Source organism: Cataglyphis hispanica, chromosome 20, assembly GCF_021464435.1.
Source record: "Cataglyphis hispanica isolate Lineage 1 chromosome 20, ULB_Chis1_1.0, whole genome shotgun sequence".
NCBI lineage: Eukaryota > Metazoa > Arthropoda > Insecta > Hymenoptera > Formicidae > Cataglyphis > Cataglyphis hispanica.
The window spans coordinates 3,367,885-3,389,990 of NC_065973.1; the positions used below are offsets into that span (position 1 = coordinate 3,367,885).

General features: G+C 38.5%; 1 protein-coding gene and 1 pseudogene across 1 annotated transcript in view; one reads left to right on the forward strand and one right to left on the reverse strand.

The window, feature by feature from the left end:
• LOC126856962 (transmembrane protein 147) overlaps nt 1–22,106 on the forward strand; it is a 135,551-nt gene that overhangs the window by 88,943 nt on the left and 24,502 nt on the right. The gene's annotated exons all lie outside the window — the stretch shown is intronic.
• On the reverse strand, nt 1,531–4,785 carry LOC126857181 (uncharacterized; annotated as a pseudogene).

Sequence of the window (22,106 nt, forward strand, 5' to 3'; positions counted from 1 at the left end):
TTATAACTCAATCGAAAGTTTTTATTGATATCCTGATAGCCTTTAGATTGATATCCATGATTAAATATGACATCTCAATCGAAACATATAAATACAAATCTAAAGAAATAAAAGTTATTTTGTAAAACGAGTAATTCCTGTTTAGCCATACATCTCTAACTTGCTTATAAAAATGACAATGAAATAATTTTTAGAGCTCATAATTGTCTATATTACGTTAGAATGATTTCAAGGCTCAATGAAGAGAAGCCAGTCGTTTCCGCCAATATAATTCCTATATCATAAATAATAATTTCGCGGACTTCCGGACGGATCCCCGTTTTCCGTAAGAAACCACAGAGACCCTGCAGGAAAGATGATTGGCGACCGAAAGAGAGAAACGAGTTTATCCGGGTGGAGGGATCCCCCACCTCCCTCGTTTCTCAATCCCCCGCTGTCGAACGCGCGATGGGAATAAAATGTGAAACTGTAAATTGTGCGTGGGAAGAATCGGTCCCTGGGCGGTCGTGGTGGTCGACCATGCTTTTCGGTTGGGGTGGCCGGAGGTGGAATGGCTGGGAACGGGGGCGGAAGAACTGGATGGAGAGCGAGAAAGCGGTTCTCGTTCGAGCGGGGGGCGAGATTCCTCGAGGATTTAAATGCGCGTTCGGACGAACGAGATCTACGAGGGGTGTATCTCTCGTAGATACAGGGGAGGGGGAAGGTTAGAAATTTGTTAGGTTACACGTCGGACTATCACTCCCCAGTGAATATGAAAAAGAAATTTCTCGCGAAATTTTCGAGGGTCGGCTTCTCAAGGGTGGAGGTGCGGTGTGTCGGCACTCCTGCCGATACCTCTTGCCTCTACGGAGGAGTGATCGGGGGATTGAGGAGATGGGGTTGTACGGCGGCAAGGGACCGCTGGCCGGAGGATAGGAGGGATGTAACACGGTGCCAGGAATATAAAGCGGGGGGATAAAGGAGATGGCGGTCACATATGCGACTCGTAAAAGCTCTTCTGAAAAGCTGCATCCGTCCTGCCACCGTTCCTTCTCCCGTTTCCTTCTTCTTTCTCCTTTCTTCGCGACGGTTCCGTCGAAAACCTGGCCTTCGCCATTCCAATGACGACGTGGTTATCGCGCTCTTTCAACGTCGCCGTTGACCACAAAAATTTAGTACTCGATTGTGCGCGATTTAACGTAATGGCGCGAGGAACATTTGCCTGCGCGTCATTTTGGTAAATTGTTCTCATATTCATCGCGAAGTTTATTTAATCTCTCCTATTTTATGATTGCCAATGACGTATATAAATGCGCGTTTCAAAGAAGAAAAATGGCAAAATTTTTATATTTTATAAAATATTTTTTTCTTTTTTTTTAATCTCTCTCTCTCTTGTCTTTTAAAAATAATATAGATTCGCAATTTTAAAGTGTTGAGTTGGAAAGATGTAAATTAGCGTATTTCTGCAGAATGACTATTACATACAGCGACAGATCACGGTAATATCGCTGAATACAGCGTTTCTATGGAAACGTGGCTTACCCCAGTTTATCATCCGATATCGGCGAATATTAAGAAATGCCGTTCTCGAGCGGCATTTCCGTACATTTGCGGACGGAAAATGAGCCATTCGTTTGCCGGCCGGAACGAGGTACTGTCTATGCATGGCACGGACGCACCACTATCCAACCGTCCCATAAATAATCGTCCTCCTCTTTTAGCCTAAATCTCTTTGCTCTCCTTTTCGTCTCAACCCTCCCTCCCTTTTTCCTTTCGTCGCCTTCTCGCTTATTTTTCTTTCTTGACCCGATGCGTATATATTCAATTCTGTACAAGTTTCTTAAAATATAAAAAATCGGGATATAAAAATTTCTTTTATAATTTATTCTTATTTCTCAATATATGAATGATATGCATTTCAATGGTATAATCTTACAAGATTTAACTTGCGATTAAAATTATATATCATTTAACATTCAAAGAAGCCAAGAAATTTTATTGCACGAATATCAATATTTTTTATATATTATATTGCAAAAACCAGCGTAAATGAAATCTGTTCTCTTTTCTAAAATTTCCAGAAAAATTATATGTGCTTTTTGTGTAATAGAGAAAGAAACATTTGCTCTTGCTTAAAAAAAATGTTGCTCGTTTCCTTTTCTCTCTCCCTCCTTTGCACTATTCTTTCAACCTTCTAGACATAAATGGTGAGTTACAAAAAGCACTCGTTTTGAATGCGACTGCTTTTTGCGGTAGTAGTGGCCAACGCTTCCAGACAATTCTTGGCGGGTTTGTCGATCGTTTAATCGTCCATTTCCACCTGTCAGCCGGAGTCGATGGAAGCACAAAGGCGATCTCTATCCTGAGGAGAAACTCTGGCAAGAAAACGAGGCAACATTCGGCTAGGGGAGGTTGCGGGTATGAAGGGTAAGGGAGGAGGATGTGTGCGGGCACGGCAAGAAGAAGTCTGACATTCGAGGAGTCGACAAAGATTATGAAGCGCATACTGCGGCGAATAAAAATGGTTGCCGCGGCGGGGGAGAAGCGGAAAACAGAGACATTGTTCGTCGCAGGGAGTTACTGGAGGATACTTTTATAGGGGAGTGAGATAGAGGGTGGCTAGTTTATGATAAATCGCGGTTAGCGCACAAGATATAATTTTAAAACGTGACATCTCGTTAATTCATTATTCTCGTTTTTTTTTTTGCAATAAATAAAAAACTTATTATTGTTATATATACAATTTTTTTTGAGTGTGTAAATATGATGGATATTTCTGTGCGAGAGAGATATACTAAAAGTATTATTACACCCCACAAAATTTTGTGGGGTGTGTGTGAAAAAAATGTTCCTTGAAAAAATTAAATAAAAATATTTTTATTATCGTTATATCTCCATATAAAAAAAAATATTTTATTAGAAACCGTTCTCCAAGATCCTCTTTACTTTGTAATCGGAAATCTTACAGTGTGTGTGGACGTCAAATGATCGTTGAGTTATTGCACCGCATATCTGGCATCGGCGTTATGCATCGGGCGTTGCGGAATCAATTTTAATTGCAGCCGACGAATATATAGAGCGAGCGCATATTGAGGTATATCAAGAAAAAACTTGCGAAATGCAAATGGCATGCGAGATTTACGCAGATTGTGGAAAGCAGCGCTTGCTACCGAGCGATGCTCGTCGAGTGGAAAGCTTAAAATAATTAATCGTACTTAACGGTAGTGACTCGACGAGATTTAAGCCAGCAAAACGCGTTCCGCTTCCTACGCGCCAGCGCGTTGAATTACGGCAAAATAAATAATATTTTTTATGCTGCAGGAAATTGCCATCCCACATTGTATATAATAAGCAGACATGGAAGACGATGATTGTTAATCGCAAAAGAAACCAAATTACGAGCGAGAATATCTTGGCAATCTTAATATGATGCTGTAAGTGTGAAGTAACTCCGATATATGCATTGCATAATAATCCGCGGGATAAAATTCGATATTCATGAATGTTCATACATCGAAAAATTCGAAACGATATTTAGAGACCGCATATTAATTAATACATCAAAATACATATTCTAATAAATGCACGGATGATTTAATAAATACGCTAAAATAATTCTAATCGATATTTCTAACAAAACGAATTAACGATCAATCCGCGGCAAAATTGCGATTAGGGAGGTGAAGAGATGCGGGGTTGAGAGTTGAATGACGCCAGGACCGGGCAGGGCGGCTTTCCTTCTTGCCCGATGGACACCTTTTTCTTGCGCCGATTGTGTGGTCGCCGCGACACAAATAGCGTATGATTGAGTGAAGGCCGCGAGGGATTTTCTGGCGGAGTGAGTGAGTGAGTGAGTGAACAACGCCAAGTTTGAAGGACGGAGAATGATGGAAAGAACATAGACATTTAACTGTACGGAGAGGGTAAGGCACCCTCGTGCAACCTCGGGAACGTAGCAACTCCCGGAACGAAGCTGCCGAATATATAGCCCTTCCTTTCCTCTTTTCGATACTTTTGCACGTCAATGTGCACATCCGATTCTTTCTACGTCAAATAATTATATTATATTATAGCGTCAAAAATTGTTGCTTTTTTTTTTTAAAAAAAAACAACAATTAGATAATCATTTTCATTTAATTATATATAGTATAACAAAAAAGAGTATTAATATATTACATATAGAGCAATAATAAAGAAAAAGTAAATTAATTGCATTGATTTTTAGTATCTTTACTACGCGACGTGAATATAATAAATCTATTATATATTAACAAAATTAATAAACATAAATAAAATAGTGTAATATATAATTAAATAAAACGGTAAAAATATTTAAAAAAAAAATTAGAAATAAAATTATCTCGTAAAATCGGTCTAATCGAAGACATTGGTTTCTCAAGACTCGAAATTGGACTGTAAGATATACCACTGTCGTGGTTTTATTCGCTCTTTTCCATTTCGAGGTAAACGAAATCATCGATAGTCGTCGGGGTCGATCAAGTAGACGTAACCCCTGAACTCGCTTCGGAACACTTTCTTCCTTTCTGTCTTTCTCTCTCTTCCTCTCTCTATCTCTCTTTTTCTCTCTCCCTTCCGTTCATCGTCGTCAGTAGAAATGGAAGCGGAGGGGTCCGGCGGTTCCTGGTTTATCCGACCGGCGTTTCTACCCGCGTATCGCGGTATCCTATCGCGTATCGATATGACGGCCCTGAGGGTCGCCGAACTAAAATCATTAGTAATGCCATTGTGCTGCCCTCCATCCTCCAAACCGTTCTCGTTTTCCCGGAGACAACCATGGTCCGACATGCCCGACGGCCATTTTTGCAAAACTCGAGCGGTGAAAGACGAAAGAGAGATGGATCGTTCGATCATTTTTGATTGTATCTTGTAAATGTGAAAAGCTATTTTCCGCATAATTGTGTTTAAAATAAATATAAAAATTAACACTAATGTAAAGGTATGGCACGGCCATACATTTTACAAATCCCATATTTCGATATAAATAATTATTTGCGTTTAATATTTTAAACCAATTTGAAAGCAGTTTTTACAAGCTGAAATACATGGATGATTATATAAACTCATGATATTTATTGAATATGAATATAAAATAAATATTTGTTTTACAGATCTGTTAGTTTAATTATTATGAAAGTAATGACGTAATAAATACGAAGGAATAGATAATTTAATTTTTAAATTGGTGAGGAACATTACACGTCATAAAATAGAATAATATTTTGCAAATGATCCAACGATATTTCGTATCGATCAAAGTAGCCTTCATGGAACATCTAGTATATCGCACGCATGGCCTAAAACGTTTCGAGCGGAAACTTTTCACTTTGATTCCAGTATTTATCGGCACTCGTTACGATCACTGTAATCGACATGCAATTAGCCCGCAGCAGATTAATACCGCTCGAGTACTGGTAATGGGTACTTTGCCGATATATAGGTGTGTATTTCGCGCACAAATACATGTGTATATCTATTATGAAAGAGATACGGGCCGTCCGTTACCCAATAAGAGCAAAAAAAAAAAAAGAAAAAAAATCGACCGTGTTCATCCGGTACTTAAAAACGTATTTAATAAAACTAAAAATGTATTTCAATTTTACAATTCGACATACATAATAAGAAATACTTTACCAATCATAATAATGCCTACTTATTATTCATAATTATACACTTTCATATTCTAATTTACAAAATTAAGAGAGGAAATTCCCGTATTAACACGCAGGCTTCGCCATTTTATATTGTGAATCATCGTTCAAGTCGTCAAATTATTGTGCAATCAGAATTTTGTATAAATAATATTGCTGCATTGGTAATCCGGAGAACATTCTAGGCATGCTATAGCATAGCATCATCTCCGCTCGAGATGACAAGAAGATACGACGTCCATTCGATATTTCGCGGGATATAATATAGATACGTGGGCGATATTCTCATATATACGTACGTACGGTATCGATATATATATATATATATATATATATATATATATATATATATATGTATGTATGTATATCTATATACAGTGTACGGTAGGTAGATACGTAGGTAGGTAGAGAGAAGGTATACGGGGGAATATGATGCGCTCCTCTATCCAGATATGTGAACGACGCAGATATAATATAGGTACGTATCTATATGGGACGCCCGGGATTCTCTGCCGTGGACGTCTGCTTCACGATAAGATACGGGACGCGCAAGCTCCGGCCGAAGATCTCTCCGGTTTTTGCAGAAAATTCGCGGACCCCCTCTTTCTCCCCCCCCCCCTTCCTCCCTCCTCTTTATCGGGTTTCCTGATAGCATTCCTTTTTTCCTTACGGCGACGGGCGGCGGAGGCTAGCGGGAAGTGGAATGTACCAGGGAAAAAAGGAAGTCGAAGTCCACGCCGGAGTGGATATCGACATTTGGTTCCGTATAAGCGGCTCGAATCAGATTAGAAGCCGGACGACAGCAGCGACTCCGATATAATCAAAACGAATTTTCGACGATTCTCTTGATAGTTACGACGTAATAACTGTCTCTGGCATAAGTTACCCCGAGCGTCAGACTTGCGAGACTGGTGGAGAAAAATTGAGAAAATATCGGAAAAATCGGTCCTTGATGACGTTAGATGTATAACGGATAGCTAGTCTCCTTTACTTTCGGATTAGGCTCATTCTCTTACATTTTTTTCAATTATTATTCCTTGCGAAAATTAACTATCGCGCAATCAAATTGCGGGGACGAATCGATCCTTTCACGTCGGAGCGTTCAACCAAGCGAATCGTAACGCTTCGTCTACGCGGCGGACAATGGCAGATGGGTGATCGGCGGAATTTAAACGTCACGTCGAAAGGATTTCGGATTGGATACCGCTTGCATCTCTTGCGACGCGACCCTCCGATACAACGGACGTTGTCGAACAAAACAGCAATCAATAAAGACGAAGTTAGAGGATCCGTACGGCGGATTCCTTCAATCAAATTAGGAACATCAAAGTACCTAGGAAGACGAAGGAAAAGGACGAGAAAGGGCGAAAAGGTGGACGGAGAGGAGAGTTTGTGCTGGGTGGAGAGGTCGACATTCCTCGAGGGGTGACTGCCAGGAATTAGCCTCTATCTTCAGAATCCGAACCCCCGAGACAAAGAACTACCCCCCCCCACCTCGGCTCCTCTTCTTTCCAACCTTTGGCTCTCTTCGTCATCTCTATCACTGGTTCGTATACCCGAGGACTTTTTGTGCTTCCTGATACCGGCTCGCTTAAGGAATCGTCTTGGGCGTGGTCTTCGCGGATCACGTTCCAATAATTTGTCCGCAAAATTCTAAACCATTTCATGAAACAAAACGATTCGTAAAACTCGATGTTTTCGAGAAAAAAAAAATGATTTTTAAGCTAAGGAAGAAACGTAGATTTCGTTAAAAAGTTGTCCTAGTAATAATGCGAACGTTTATTATCTTTATCATGTGTCCTTTTACTTATATAAACTATATTAACTATAAAATATAAAACTATAATTTTATGTAAAAAAAAAAAATGAAGAAATTGGAAATAATTTTTTACGACGATACTCTGGCGAGGTCGACACCACAGGAAAACTCGCACATCATCATTTTCCCAGCTGGAAAACGCACGCATATTATATATATACTAGATACTATCTCGTAATTGCGCGGCGTGCAACAATCAGAATGAAAACCTCCCGGTCTGTTTGATATTTCAACGTGAGTTTGTGGCCGGTTGATGGGTCATGCGCGCATCCGTAAAAATCTACCAGATCGACGTTTTCCGTGCGGTATCTGGCGCGTGTCGTCATTACACATTTATTTATTACAATTTCGCCGCGATTTCCCGGATGTTGCGAATGAGGCGAATGAAAATTGCTGCGTAGAAAAAAAAAATTGATTATACATACATGTAATTGCATCAACAAGCTTACATTGTTTCGACTTTATAAATTTGCGGAAAGATGGCGGCCTAATGAAACGTCGATTTAATTTATTCAAAAACATAATGTAAGATGCAATTAGAGCAAACGTATGAGGATTTTTTGAACGTTATTAAATTAGCGGAAATATTGCAACAGTATTTGAATATGACGTAACAACAGCGTTAAAATAAAAAATACTTTTTAATATCTTTATTAGATAAATTAAACAAAAGATCTCGTTCGGATAAACGCAAATGCTTCGGGGAAAAAGTCTTAAATCGGGAACGAACGAATCTTCTCTCAATCGCGTTGCTCTTACGCGTTGCTATTCCGATAGATACGAGATTTTCCTCGAGTACATTGCCGTAGCAGAAGCTCTCAATCGAACGTATACGATCGAAAGTTAGAAAAATCGTGTAAACGACCGCTGCTCATTGCGATCGGACGGACTATCGTTTGCGGGTGGAAAGATTTGACGCGTAGACAATGGCCGTTGCATCGTCGAGCGGCGAGAACGAGGAGGGTTGCGAGAGGGGAGTCCTGGTAGTTGCAAAGACGGAATGGTGGCGGGAAGAGGAAGGGAGGAATTTCCCGCGCAAGCGCTCCCAGGAAAGTGGCGGCATAAGCGGCCGCGCGGAGAGAAACCACCCTGGCGGTGGCGGCTGTGTGATCGAGACGGAGCTCCAGGAGGGATGGAGAAAGAGGGAGAGAGAGGGAGGCAGCGTAAGACGTGGGGTTGTGAGTGGGGGGATGTAAATGCCCCCGTGATGTATCGGATCGATGCGGCAGCATCCAGACACCCCTCCCCCCCCCCCCCCTTCTCCCCGTCTTACTACGCGACCTAAAAACGTTCTCCGTGGCAGGGATGAGTTACGGTTATCCTTTTCCTTTCGTCGTAATAGCGTGCCGCTCTCTTATTTGGCTGGGAGAAGTTTCAGGATCTCGTCGCGTCATGTCAATATGCGAGAGACGTGACGGCGTTTTAATTAAATATCATTAAATCTGAATAGATAAGCTGCAAGTATTAAAAAATTTTCAGAAACGATATAAGAGAGAAATGGATCTGTCGCATGAAATAAAATGCACTAGAAATTTAAAATTATTCCAGAATGTTTGTTGTTCCCCGCGAAAAATTGTCCACGATGAAAATGGCGATTAGCGCGCGCGCGAGACTCGTAATAATCGCGTTTAAGCTGGCGATGATACTGCCGTTGGATATCGTCGTTAGAGAAAGTTCCGCGTCGCAGTTTCGAGATTTCCTCGTTCGCCGAACTTTTTCCGCACCGAATCTCGACCATCCACGTCTCGCCGCGTTGCGAAGTACCTACCATACATGTAGCTGCGCCACATACACACCGTGTACACGTCTCCACCTCCACCCTCCACCCCCCTCCCCCCGGAAAGCAAGTTTACGGATAGATACATTTTCCGCGAGCGGCGAGAAGCGCGACGGCGACGACCGGCGAGGGAAGTTACTCGGGAATTGCGGGCGAGGCGACGATGTTCGTCGGCTTTTACTTGCCGGCAACTTTTCCGCGAGCGAGAAAGGGGAATGGCTCTCTCTCTCTCTCTCTCTCTCTCTCTCTCGCGCGCGAGAGAGCACCCGGAACACCGCCATCGGCGGGAACCGACGTATGCTATTAATGAACACGTGTGAGCCACCATCTTGCACGCCGTCCGCTTTTCACGGCTACTTCCTGGGTAGCTTTTAGGTTTACGATCGGCTCCTCTTAGCTTACGTCACCGTTTTCACGGATCTTTAATGCGGACGCGTTCTAAATACATATTCTATATTAATATTCGACGATGAATTTCTCTATTATTCTTAATAATATTTAGTTATAAAATTATTACATTTAAAAATATTTATCAATGTAACACAATATTTATGAAATATAAAAGATATTTTTCTAAATATTCTTATAATATTAATTACAAATAATTATTTTCTAGTGTTGTTGGAAATATTTAAGAGCATTTGTTCCCTTTTCAGAGATGTTATAAGAAAATTGGATCAGAGAACTCTCAAGAAATACAATTTTATTCGTGAAACACATGGCGACGTTATTTAAACAAGCTTATTTGACTCGGCTTTTCATTCCATCGCGCGTTTTAAAAAGCGGAATTAAAACAATTAAATTATGCAAAAAAAAAAAGGACAATCATCGATCGCGCGTGCGTTTCCGATTCCCGGACACAGATCTGCATTTATTGATAACGTCGACATTGAGAAGCGCAATAAAGCAGCGGTAATTGCCGAGTTAACTTATGGCTGCGTCTGCTCATTAGCACCCGACGATGCGGCTACTTTAATTAGCAAGCCGAAGAGTACCCCCGCAGGACGCACGTTCCGTATAAAAGTTCGCCTTAATGGACGAATCGCGATAGTGTTTAGCAGATACATTCTCATACATAATCGGCACTATGACGTATTACTCACATCCGCATGAGAATCGGATCGGCTAGCAACGTGGCTAAAAGATGCGTTATATGGTAAAAGTGCATACGCTTAAGCGGAGAAAGAAGAAGCGATTTTTATCGAATCTCGAGATGCACATTAGACAAACCGGATAAGCCGTATGTTCGCGGATAATTAGAGGAAAATTCGAGCGGCCGAGTGTATCAGCGTAAAATGCTAAATAATTGCCATAGTAATTATTAAAGACCGCTAAATAGGCCATTCGCTGCGTTTATTATAAGTATTACCGTGCCATTATCGCGCATATATATATATATATATATGTGAGTACGTAATACAGCGTAAAGATTGCTGCAAGTATCGCTCTTTGGCGATTATGTAAAATTTTAAAAAGTATATTCTTTAACAGACTTGGAAAAGATTTTCTCTTATATAAAAAATTTGATTCGAAATACTATTTCCAAAATTTTGAACCAAATTACGGCTTAAATTTTATCCGTTTTTATTGAAATAAAATTGATGTAAAGTTAACAAACATAACGCTTATTATATTTGTAATATGAAATTTCAGTCTTGCATGTTCACATCGTTTAATGATATTCGAGAAAAAATAATTAGCATAAGCAAAACATGTTAAAACAGTTTATACGTACGCGAATATATATATATATATATATATATATATATATATATTATGATTATAAATAAGTAGAAAATATGTTAAAAAATCTTTATTAATATTAATCATTAAAAGTTCTTCCTCTTGTAATAAATATATTTCCTTACATTGTCGGGTATCTAGATTTTTCTAGAAAACATGTTGCATCGTAAAACAAGTAGTTATACTCATGCATATTCATAAGAAATATGCAAAACAACATATATTGAAGAAACAAGTTACTGTAATTTTATTGTGCCTGTACATATATATGTATTATATCACGAAAATTTACAGAAATTAAAATAACTGGATGTTAGGACCCAAAAAAGTTAATACTTATTTTTAGTAATTCTCTTCTAAAGCCAATCTTTCTATCAATGTTAAAAAAATAATTTACTCAAACATAGATTAATTTAAATTTAAATTTATATAAAGAATATACAATATATACATATATTATATTATATATATCTGAAACATGTAAAATAAAATAATTAAGAAATTGCAATTATTGTGAGTTTTATATATATATATATAAAAAATTTAATTCTATTTATAACGTACTCTGTAATCTTATTATCGCCGACGATTTGGTTAGTGATCGCTGATGTTAATTACACGTAGAGAATAACATTCTCTTGGCGAAAAATTAAAGAGGCGCGAATGCAGATAAAGAGGGCTTCCGCGTATTAGCATCGGAAAAAAAAGAATGCAATGTAAGCTTACGCACATAATAATATGTATCCATGCCGATGCATTTTTATGCAGGTGTAACCGACCCTCGCTCTTGCTCGAAGAGAATGCAATCCGATGGCGATAAGGATACCGTAATATGCAAACGGAGAAAAAAAGAAATATTGTACGACGGCTGTATATTCATGTTTATTTATGGCCGGACAAAGTACAAGCCATATTGTTAGTGCAAGTAGCCGTGATAATTTCATCGAAATCTTGTGTCTTATCAATGATCGAACCACGATCTCTCATTTAGCGCATTATAGAAGAATGTAGGCGCACGTTGGCGGAAAATTAAAAGGAAATGCGATAAAGATAGACGATCTTGATTATGCCTGCGTTAAATATAACATTAAACCGCGCCAGCGATATTTAATTAATGTTTATGCAGCCTCTGTTTTTCTGACAGGGAACAAGAAATTTACCTGCTTTCGCGTTGAGATTCTCGCGTTTCCTCGCTAATAATAATGAATCTAATAAATTCTTCGAGATACGATCTTGAGAAGTGAGAAAGATTGTATGTATCTTCTCATCGAATGTAAATATTTGAATCTTTATCGAAAATTTGTTTGCTGCAGATGACAAATATCTTTGTAATAAATCAAAAAGAAAAGATATCAAACATTTCTTCTAATTAGAATAGTTGGAATCATTAATTAAATTATTATCCAAAAATAAATATTTTATTGTTTAGATGTTTAATATTTTTGATTTAACAAAATATTGTAGCTTATACGATGTAATAATAAATGTATAAATATAATATAAATTAAATATAAATTAAAAACGTATACAATAATAAAAAATTTTTATTTCACTAGAAAATAATTATATATGTTATCGAATTTTCTGTTCCATTAAAGTTTATTCCTCAAACATATTTTTTATAACGACTTTTTGTTAAAGGGTTTAAATAAACGTTGTCGTAGAAGGTGAGAATGCACGCGCGTTATCGTTTCAATGCAAACCATCTAACGAACCATTGAATTCGTTCCGCTCCCACAGTATTCAACCTAAACGGATTTGGCTTCATTAACCACCCGTAGACCCATCCCTACTGCAACCCCCACAGTTTTCTCCGACGAAGCAAGCACGATGTCCTTTCACGTCGTAACTATGGCAACAATAGCAAAGGCAGACGGAATTAGTACTAGCGCGAGAAGACGTCGCGTTCTGAAAAGCATGTGATCGAACTTAGTAAATATATTTTAATTTGTATTAATAAGTGAGTTTTGCAAACTACGTGAATATACAAAAAGATGCCAGCAACAACAAATATATTTTACAAGAAATTAGAATTTAATTATATATTTATATATGCATAATTATCAATACTTTTACAAGAAAAATTATCAATATATTTTACAAGAAATTAGATTCTCTAATTTTTAATATTTGTTTGTTTCATTATCAATGCTTATATATTTTTAAATATATTCAGAATTTAAAGTATTCATTTTGAGAGTGCAAATATCAATCAATCGAGTTCCTCGGAAGAAACTCCCTTCATGAAAATACAAAAGAGCAAGGGTACGACTCACCCTTCGAAAGGGTTGTTTGTGCACATGCGCGTGATAAATGCAAAGTAGAGGGTTTCTGTCGGCCAATAAGCTCGCTTGAAAATGTAAAGGGCTGCGTATGCTCGTGCGCACTTTAAATAGAGCCATTTTAACTCACCAATGGGAAACCTTTGACTTATCTTTCAATTATGTCACCTGCATCAACCAATATTTATTATCCTCAATTAATTACACATTTAAAATTTAGATAATGTAAATTAATTAATCAAGTATAAAAAAAAGATTCAAAGTTTTTCAGATAAAAAAATGGTGCGAAACTGCGTTTTGACATTTCTGATAATTTCCTCGAAAAAATATTTAGAAAGAAAATGATAAAAATAAAAAGTAACTATTAATTTTTGACTTTTAAAACTTGTTCATGTTTAATCGCATCATATGAACAGCTGTAAATTCATCGGCCAATCAAAGGGATAAGTATCACTTCTGGAATTTCACCGACGAAGGTTGAGGACCGCAATCCTTCGGCAAAGGGTTGCATACGCACATGCGCGGCACGCATGCATGCAAAACGGATAGAATAGGGGTGAAACGACCAATGACGTGGCTTTAAAGTTAATTCCAGTCCGTCCCTCGTGGTCGTCGCGACCACTCTGGAATAAAGCCGATCCTAAAGGTTCGCCCTTATCAGGAGGGAGCCAGGCAGTGGGACTTAAAAAATGATCCATCGCTACCACCAATCACGCAACGGGTGGTGGCGAGTCCCTCTCTGATTGAGACGAGCTTCCAGCACGCCTGGAAAACGATCTACTCGGTGCGGATCCGCGGGGAGAGAAAAGTGTTAGCCATAAAGCACGACCATATATCAGCCCGAGAAATATTATCGCGCGCACAGTCGATACTGCGTGCTCTCTCCACGCGTTCGCGAAAACAAGATTTTCGCTCGTCCCAGCATCCCCCGCCAAAATATTTTCAAACTTTACATATTTCTATGAATATTTCTCTTAACAATGTCTCGATAAAAATACTGTTCTAAAATTTTTTTTGTTTAACAATTAAAATTAAGAATAATTAAATTATTGTATTAAAAATCTTGTTTATACGCTGTCTTATGTCGAGAGGATGGTTGAATAAACAGTGCGGTTTCTGCGTATATGTTTTGTCGAAACAGTCAATAAGCCGATATCTCGCGGTTACTGAAGAGTTTAAGCTCGAGGATCAAGGCAGTCTTTTATCTAGAAAGCTTAAAAGCTCTGTTTTGAAATAGACCTTTCAAAAAATCCTCCTAACGTTTCCGAAATATAACAACATTTTACTAAAGAAGCGAGAATACATTTAGAAATCTACGTTTACTTTTTATCTAATCATTACACACACACATTTTCCAATCTTTTTGTTTCCAGTTTCTTTATAATAAGAAATAATTATATAAAACATTTCAATTTATATTTCAATTAATTAGAAATATTAATTATATATAAATTTATATATGTATATAATTAATAAAAATATTAATTAATAATATTTAAATTAAATAAAAAATAAAAACAACATGTAAATAAGAATTTATAATTTTGAGGAAGGAATAATTTCTATACAAGGGGATTATACATGAAGAAAAAAAATTATTTCGATACACGGTAAGAAATTCCCATTATCAGACTTGTACAGAAATAAAAACGTCGTTAATGTCCACGAGACGACGAGCACGACGCGAAGGTCTGCGCGACGCCAAACGGAAGGCAAAGCGAGCAGCAAAATAGAGGCGACTGCGAGGCCGGCAGTTATAGACATGCTCGCGCGTCTCTCCATCCCCTCGCGCTCTCTCGCTGCGGGGTAGTTGGCGTCCATTTCTTCTTTCTTTTAATCTTACTTTTCCCGCAAACGGGCAGCCAGGCGTTAATTCAACGGCATTGATTGCCACACGGCAATCCCCCGCCGTTTCTGTGTGCGAGAGACCGAGGGTGAGCGAGAGGGGAGGTGAGAGATCTCACCCTCCCCGGCTTCTCCCTTCCCGGCTCTCTTCCGCTTAGGCTCTCCTCCTAAGGAACGGCGCTCCTCCATCCTTCTTTCCGCGTCTTCTTCGATCTCGCGGCAGCTCTAGTTTTCTCGGCTACCTCTCCGAGAAACACGACAAAAATGCTGATTTCCACGCTTCTCGATCGAAGCTCTTCATATCGCGATAAGAATAATTAATGTCTCTAAACATCTTATCTGTCTTATTTTCTCCTCTCTTCGCCACTCTCGTTGCTTTTATTTTCGAATAAACCTGTCTCTTTACAAGTTATCAGTATAAAGACAGAGATATGTCCGTCAAGTATATCCCATCATTATAATATGATAAGGATAACTGTTGAAAGGCTAAAACGGATTTTAGCCAGGTGGTTTTAATATCGCGCGAAATAAGGAGGTGAGGGAGGTAGCTTTATGACGATGGGCGAGCCTGGCCTTGCTCTCGTTCGATGCAAACGATCGAGATAAATGGTCCAAAGGGTGTGGACTCGAGATGGACGAGAGTGTCCCTGGGGTTGCCGGCAGGGACATCGGGGAGACACAAAGAGGGAGAGGGAGACGACGGGAGAAGAAGGTAGGGGTCGAGTGCCCGGGGTCAATCTATAATAAAGCTGGCGTTATCTTGACCGGCTAGCGTGAACGAAGGCTAGAGGCTCGTAAAAAAAAGAGGGAGGACGCTGCTTAAGAATGGATTACGGGAATGAAATCGGAGAACTGATGTTTCGCAGTCGGAGTATCCTGCGGCGTCAACTTTGAGAGGGGCGCATGCGTCGCGATTAAAAATAAAGACGGAGCCGTTTAGAGAGTAAGGTAGAAATATGAGACACCCATTATAGAGACATTGCAATTGTATCCCTCCAAGAATGATTTTCTTCGCAGCTTAGATATATTTTTTATCTCATCGCGAAGGTTCCTTTAATTTGCCACATAAATCGAAGCATTTTCGGAATGAAATGATTTTCGTCAGATATGTAGAAACGCGTTGTAACAAATGATTCTTATATATCGGCTTCTCCCTCCGACTGCCCTGGCCGTCGTTATTCCAAGCGATTGAGTGCAGTTGTTAGCAATTGGTAATTCGGTACAATCATCAGACGCGGAAGGAAAAGAGACCGAGGTGAAAGACGGAGAAAATGTTAGAACGGCAAAAAGCATGACTGAAACTTGAATACATATTTAAGAAACACTAATTAAATAAGATAAAAATAGTTTAGTTGCGTTCTAACATGGTGCCGTAAAGTAGTGTCTGGTCATTGCAACGAACATTGCGTATTTATCGTAGGAGGCTCTAAATCTTTCTCGTAGAGATACGAGAGGTATCTCTTGTTCAGATATACCAGATCCATTATTATGTTACGCGGAAGAATCACCTGTCGGCCTACCTGTTACTCGAGCTAACACGCGTGAAACTCATTGTAATGCATAAGGGGCGCATCAGCTAACCCTTTATGCTAATAGCGCCGAGGTGGATGTTACGCCGGGGTGATTTTTATCGCGCATTTTAAAGGCCATTTGCTTAATGAGCCGCGGAACATGCGCGTTTAGAATACCACTTGCGCTCGAAAACGATCGCTATATAATCGAAAAATACCGTCAATTCTCCTTTCCATTAGTTCCTCTATATTATCATTAAATGTTTTTTATTTACACGTAATATTATATTACGATACAACACGTAATTATCGCGCAGCTTTAGCGTATTTCGTATATATTTTTGAAACATTATGTATTTAAATTTATACATATTTAATGTCTGATCTCATATATATATATAGAGTCTCCCAAAACTTTCAAATTCTCACATTCTCTGGCCAATTTGCAGACGATTTTTTTTCTGCAAAAATGTCGAAGGGTATCATCAATTTTTCCAAGCTTTCAATTTGTGTCATTTTTGATATATCTTTGTCATTAAGCCTTAAATTTTATTAAAGTAAATTTCATTTAAAATTAATTAAAGAATGCAATTGTGTTAATTTTTTAATTGTCCATAAATTTTAGTTTGCAAAAAGCCCTTTTTTTAATTGCTTATAACTCGAAAATTATTGATGCCTTAACAAATTTCTGCTGAGAAAAATCGTTTTTAAATTAATCAGAAAATCCTTAAAAAATAATTTAAAGATTTTAACACATCCTATATATATTTATTAAGATAATGGGATTTTTTAAAAAAGATGCAATTATTATTCTAAATATATATTCTTTAAATTTATATCATCTCTCATATTACGTAATAAATTTGACGGCGAACTATGATTAACTTTACTATGAGTTGGGAAGACGTAGTGACTTTACGAAAAATTTTCTTCCATGATATTCGGCCGTAATTTCGGTTATTACAGTTATACTTCCGGTATATACCGGCTCGTGTGCTTCTTGCGGAATCCATAATAGCCGATCCCCGCTGCAAACAATAGAAAAATTATGTTCACGAGAGTTTTGCAGTTCCAGAGTTCCGCAATCTTTCCCCCGTAGTTTCATACCGGAGCGTGTCGAGAGCCCGCCGTTTATTCCGGACACATGATGAGCGCTTGTGCGGGTATATGCTAGGTGACCAGTGTATACATACATATCGGTGTGTTTAACTAGCCGTGTGTGCGAATGTGTGTACGTGCGCGCATGGGCTGCAAAAATATATCTCGAACTTACGCCCGCTAACTTTCTCGATTTAGAAATGATTTGCGAGCATTGAGAAGAAGCTGCAATTTCTCTTGTCCCGGGAGCACAGGATGGGCGGTGCTTCTTTGCTCGCGCTTATTAGCTTTTTATTTCGACAACGTTTTTGCATTTTATCGACAGCTTTTCGAACAAATGCGCGAAACATTTCGGTTATTACGTTTCTTACAGAAAAATATCGTTAATCCATCTTACCTTATTGTTAGCATAAATAATTTTTATGATAAAACTAAATACGCGATATATAACACACGCACACATAAATCGTGATATAACTTTAATTATTATTTATTTTTAATTGCGTATTTTATGACGAATCAAGAAATTATGAGTAAACCTGCATACATTCTATCGACGAAACAGGCTGGTTGAGTAATTTTCTACTAATAATACGGAGACATTTTTCGACGTTTTTAGACCTATCTCGCGGGCGCACATGTACACGGGCCAAATGGTGTGCAGTTACGTCATAAAGAGGCCCACAGCAGCCCTATCGTAACTGGAGTTGGCGCGATCTCGCTTCGCGCCCCTTCGAACGAGGAGGTTTCTTTTAATTAAACTGCCCCCACCTTCTTCCACCTAGTTATCCCGCCTTTTCCGGCAAAAACGGGATTCTCGAGAGACATAACAACCGGCAGGCACGCGTTATCAGTGCCCACCAGCGATCCGAGCAGTTTCCACCCCTCCTCTGACAGTAGATCCGACTCCGACTTTGTTAAAACTCACTCTCGCGCTGTTAACGATGACACTTTCTATTGCCAAGTTGTAACGCAATATCGTAATATGCTTGAAATAGCTGAAGAAGATGGTTATAAGGACTTTAAAAAAAACAAATCGCTTACGATCTTTCATTGTGACGTTTTATATTGGATTTCAAATAATCTATTGTCATGGAATGTATATAATGAAAATTACATATCTCGAATTTATAAAAATTCTTAGATTTCGCGCACTTAAAATTCAGAAAGTGTGATACAGTTTCATAATTTTATATTTTATGCACACTTGATTAGAATATCTTTAGCCATCTATTAAATCAGGCATGAGCGAAGCCGTGACTCACGTTTCTGGGCGGAAATAAAAGGGATCAAGCACGACGATATAGATGAGGACAAAGTTACGAAGCTGGTGTCATGTTGCACGCTCATAATCCTGAGCACCGTCTCGCCGCACCTTTGTACCTTTTTGTTCTCTCTCTCTCTCTCTCTCTCTCTCTCTCTCTCTATCGCAAATTACTTATAATATCTGTCAGCGGACAGATACGGTCGATGGCGCCTTTACCATTGCGTTGCAGCAATCCCTCGGAGAAATGCCCTCTTTATTATCTATCAGAAGCAATCTACCGAACACTTTCCTCTTTGCTCCTTTTTCCTTTCGTTTTCCGTTTGTCCCTTCCCCTTGCCCGTTCCCCTTTATCTTCTCTCCCGTTTTCGCCCCGGGCTTAACGTCCAGGGCTAATTCCGGAGCGAGAGCATCGCTTACGTTCGTTACTATTCGTCGAAATTGACTGTCGTTGGTAAGCGATTTTTTTCAAAGATGTGTATTTTTATACGAGACACAGTTGATACATCATTGATTATATTTTTTTAAATAAAATTAAACTAGAATGTCCTTAATTGTAAATAAGAATTTTACGTATCATAATATTTATTTATATTTATTTTCTCAGAAATTTAAAAAGATACAATATTTGAACAAACATTAATATCTAGTATATTTAATTTTGATATTATGGATTTAATTTATATTAAATTATTGCAAAAAAGCTGCTCAGGTTGATTTTAGGCGAGTCGAAATATTCCTCTTTCTTTTGATCTCAATCTAACATTTGTTATTTTAAACGGTCTGATTATTCTGTTTTGAAATAAATTAATCTATTAATTTACCAAAAGTTCCTCTTTTAAATATCTAAGTATTAAAATAAAACTATTCGTTTACTGCCTAGAGGTACAAAATAAAAGCAAAATTATGATCTTTAATTCGCAAAATTCGACAAGAGTCAAAATAGAATTCTATTTATCGTGTTGTATTTCGTACACACACATTCTATGACATATACGTATATATATATTTAATATAAATATGTATTTTGATTTGTTTTCAAGATTTTCTGTATTAAAAGGCATATAAAATTACAAGTAGAATTTTATTTTGTAAGTCGTTTAAAGCGACCTTAACAAGATCCGCATCGTTGTGCATCGTCTTAAGCTAGTTTCGCGACGAGTATGTAATTAGTTCCAGCCGCAGCGAATCTTGCCAGAGTGGTATAATACGGCCGATCGACAAAGAAATCGGACCACATCTCGGCCTGGCGTGCGGCTCGGCGCTGACAGCTTTTCAGGTTCACTAGGAATGCCCCGAACGTCCCGGCCGTATAAACCAGCCGGCTAATTTAGACCGACTGTCCCGTGAAATTACCGGGACTCGCGGGTAATGAGAGAACGAATAGGGTGGGATAGGCCCCAGCCCTTGGACAGTGGTCGGCTAATCACGACCGCTCGTTAGCGAATTGAATGCGCCGCGTAGAAAGTCAAAGAGAGTTCCCTTCTGCCTTAAAAAGAACTCCGGCCATTGCCGTGGCCGTCGCTCAAAACACCGCACGTTCGTAGTTGCCGTCGCGACACTGTTTCTCGGATGAATCTCTCAGTAATGTCTAAAATGATCTCGTTTCATGACGAGATTTCCGATTGACGTTTGAATTGACGTTTGGATTGCAGCACAATAACGGTAACATCTCTAATCATGGGACAAGAAAAATGAAAAATTTGAAAATTTACGCCTGGAATTTTGAATATAAAATTGTTTTTTTTTGGCTAACAGCATCTGTTTGCCATTGATTGATAATTTGAACGAATCTACACGGTAAATACCGTGGGATTTACGGAAAAACTGTACAATGCATCGATTGTCGCTAACTTAATGGACACCCTATATTTGCTCATTAACGAACCCTCTGTCGCGAATTCAGCGCGCTTCTACCAATACGAAGACTGCGCTGACAGACGAGAAGGATGCTGAGAAGAATAAGGAGAAGGGAAGCTGAATCCAGGCAGCGGATAAAGATGGGAAGGAGAAAAGGACGAAAAAGAAGGACGGGTCCCTCGTTACAACTTCTGCGAGGAGAAGCAATACGTTCGGCTTTCCAGCAACACGAATTACGTTTTCGAGAAACGAAGCGAATCACCGTAAAAAATATCGCTCGCGATATTTTAAGTTACTTCAGAAAGAGGCAAACTGGGACTAATTAATCTTAGCGATTGTATTTTTTTTTTGTGTTGATTGTAATTTTGATGCAATCAGTTAATAACGCACAAATTAATTATTAAATATTAATTAAATAATTAGTTGACATTTAAGTTTCCTTCAATGACGTGACTGTTGACGACAAATTTTTCAAACGTATTAAATTTTGCTACAGTTTTTCAGCCTCAATTTCACACAATTTTAAATCTCTATCCGACGAGGTAAATTTCTTCAGCGATCTTGTAGACAAGTTTTCGACACCGCAAACACCATTCTTCTTGCTGGTGCGATCACGATGAATGAAATGGCCTTTTCTCTTTGCTATCACAAAGACAAAAAGAAAGATCGTATTCGATTCCTTATCGAAATTTCTCTTTTAATTTCACTGTCCGTCTCATTATTTTTTTTCTTTCTCTTCTTATCCAATAAGTATTTATTGCATCTTATGCAAAATATTTCAAATGAAAAAAGGAGGCGCAGATATCATAAAGTTCTATATTTCGATGTGTTATATGTTTTATTGCTTACCGTCGATATTTTAATTAATAAAAACTCAATAACAATCATTATATTTCCAAAGCTTTTATTCGATTGAGAGAAAGAAAAGAAAAACAAAACTACTTTTAATTGTGAATATATAAAATTACCTATGAATTGATACAATTTTTGATATTTCATTCCTGCTTGCAAAAGAATGCAAAGAAACATGCTATCGAAAAAAAAGGAAACCAATACGGTCGATCTCGTGGCGACAGTCGGGAATTGATACAAAGGAGTTTCCATCTTAAATCTTCTTGGTGCTTTTCCCGTTTTTCACGTGGGATGAAACAGTAACGTTTAAAGCGCCGGGTAGCCACCTCCTTCTCCGAGAGGGTTGGGCGAGGACCTCGCCAAATATTTGGTTAGTCTTTGATGGGCTTCGAGAAAGGACAAGGAAA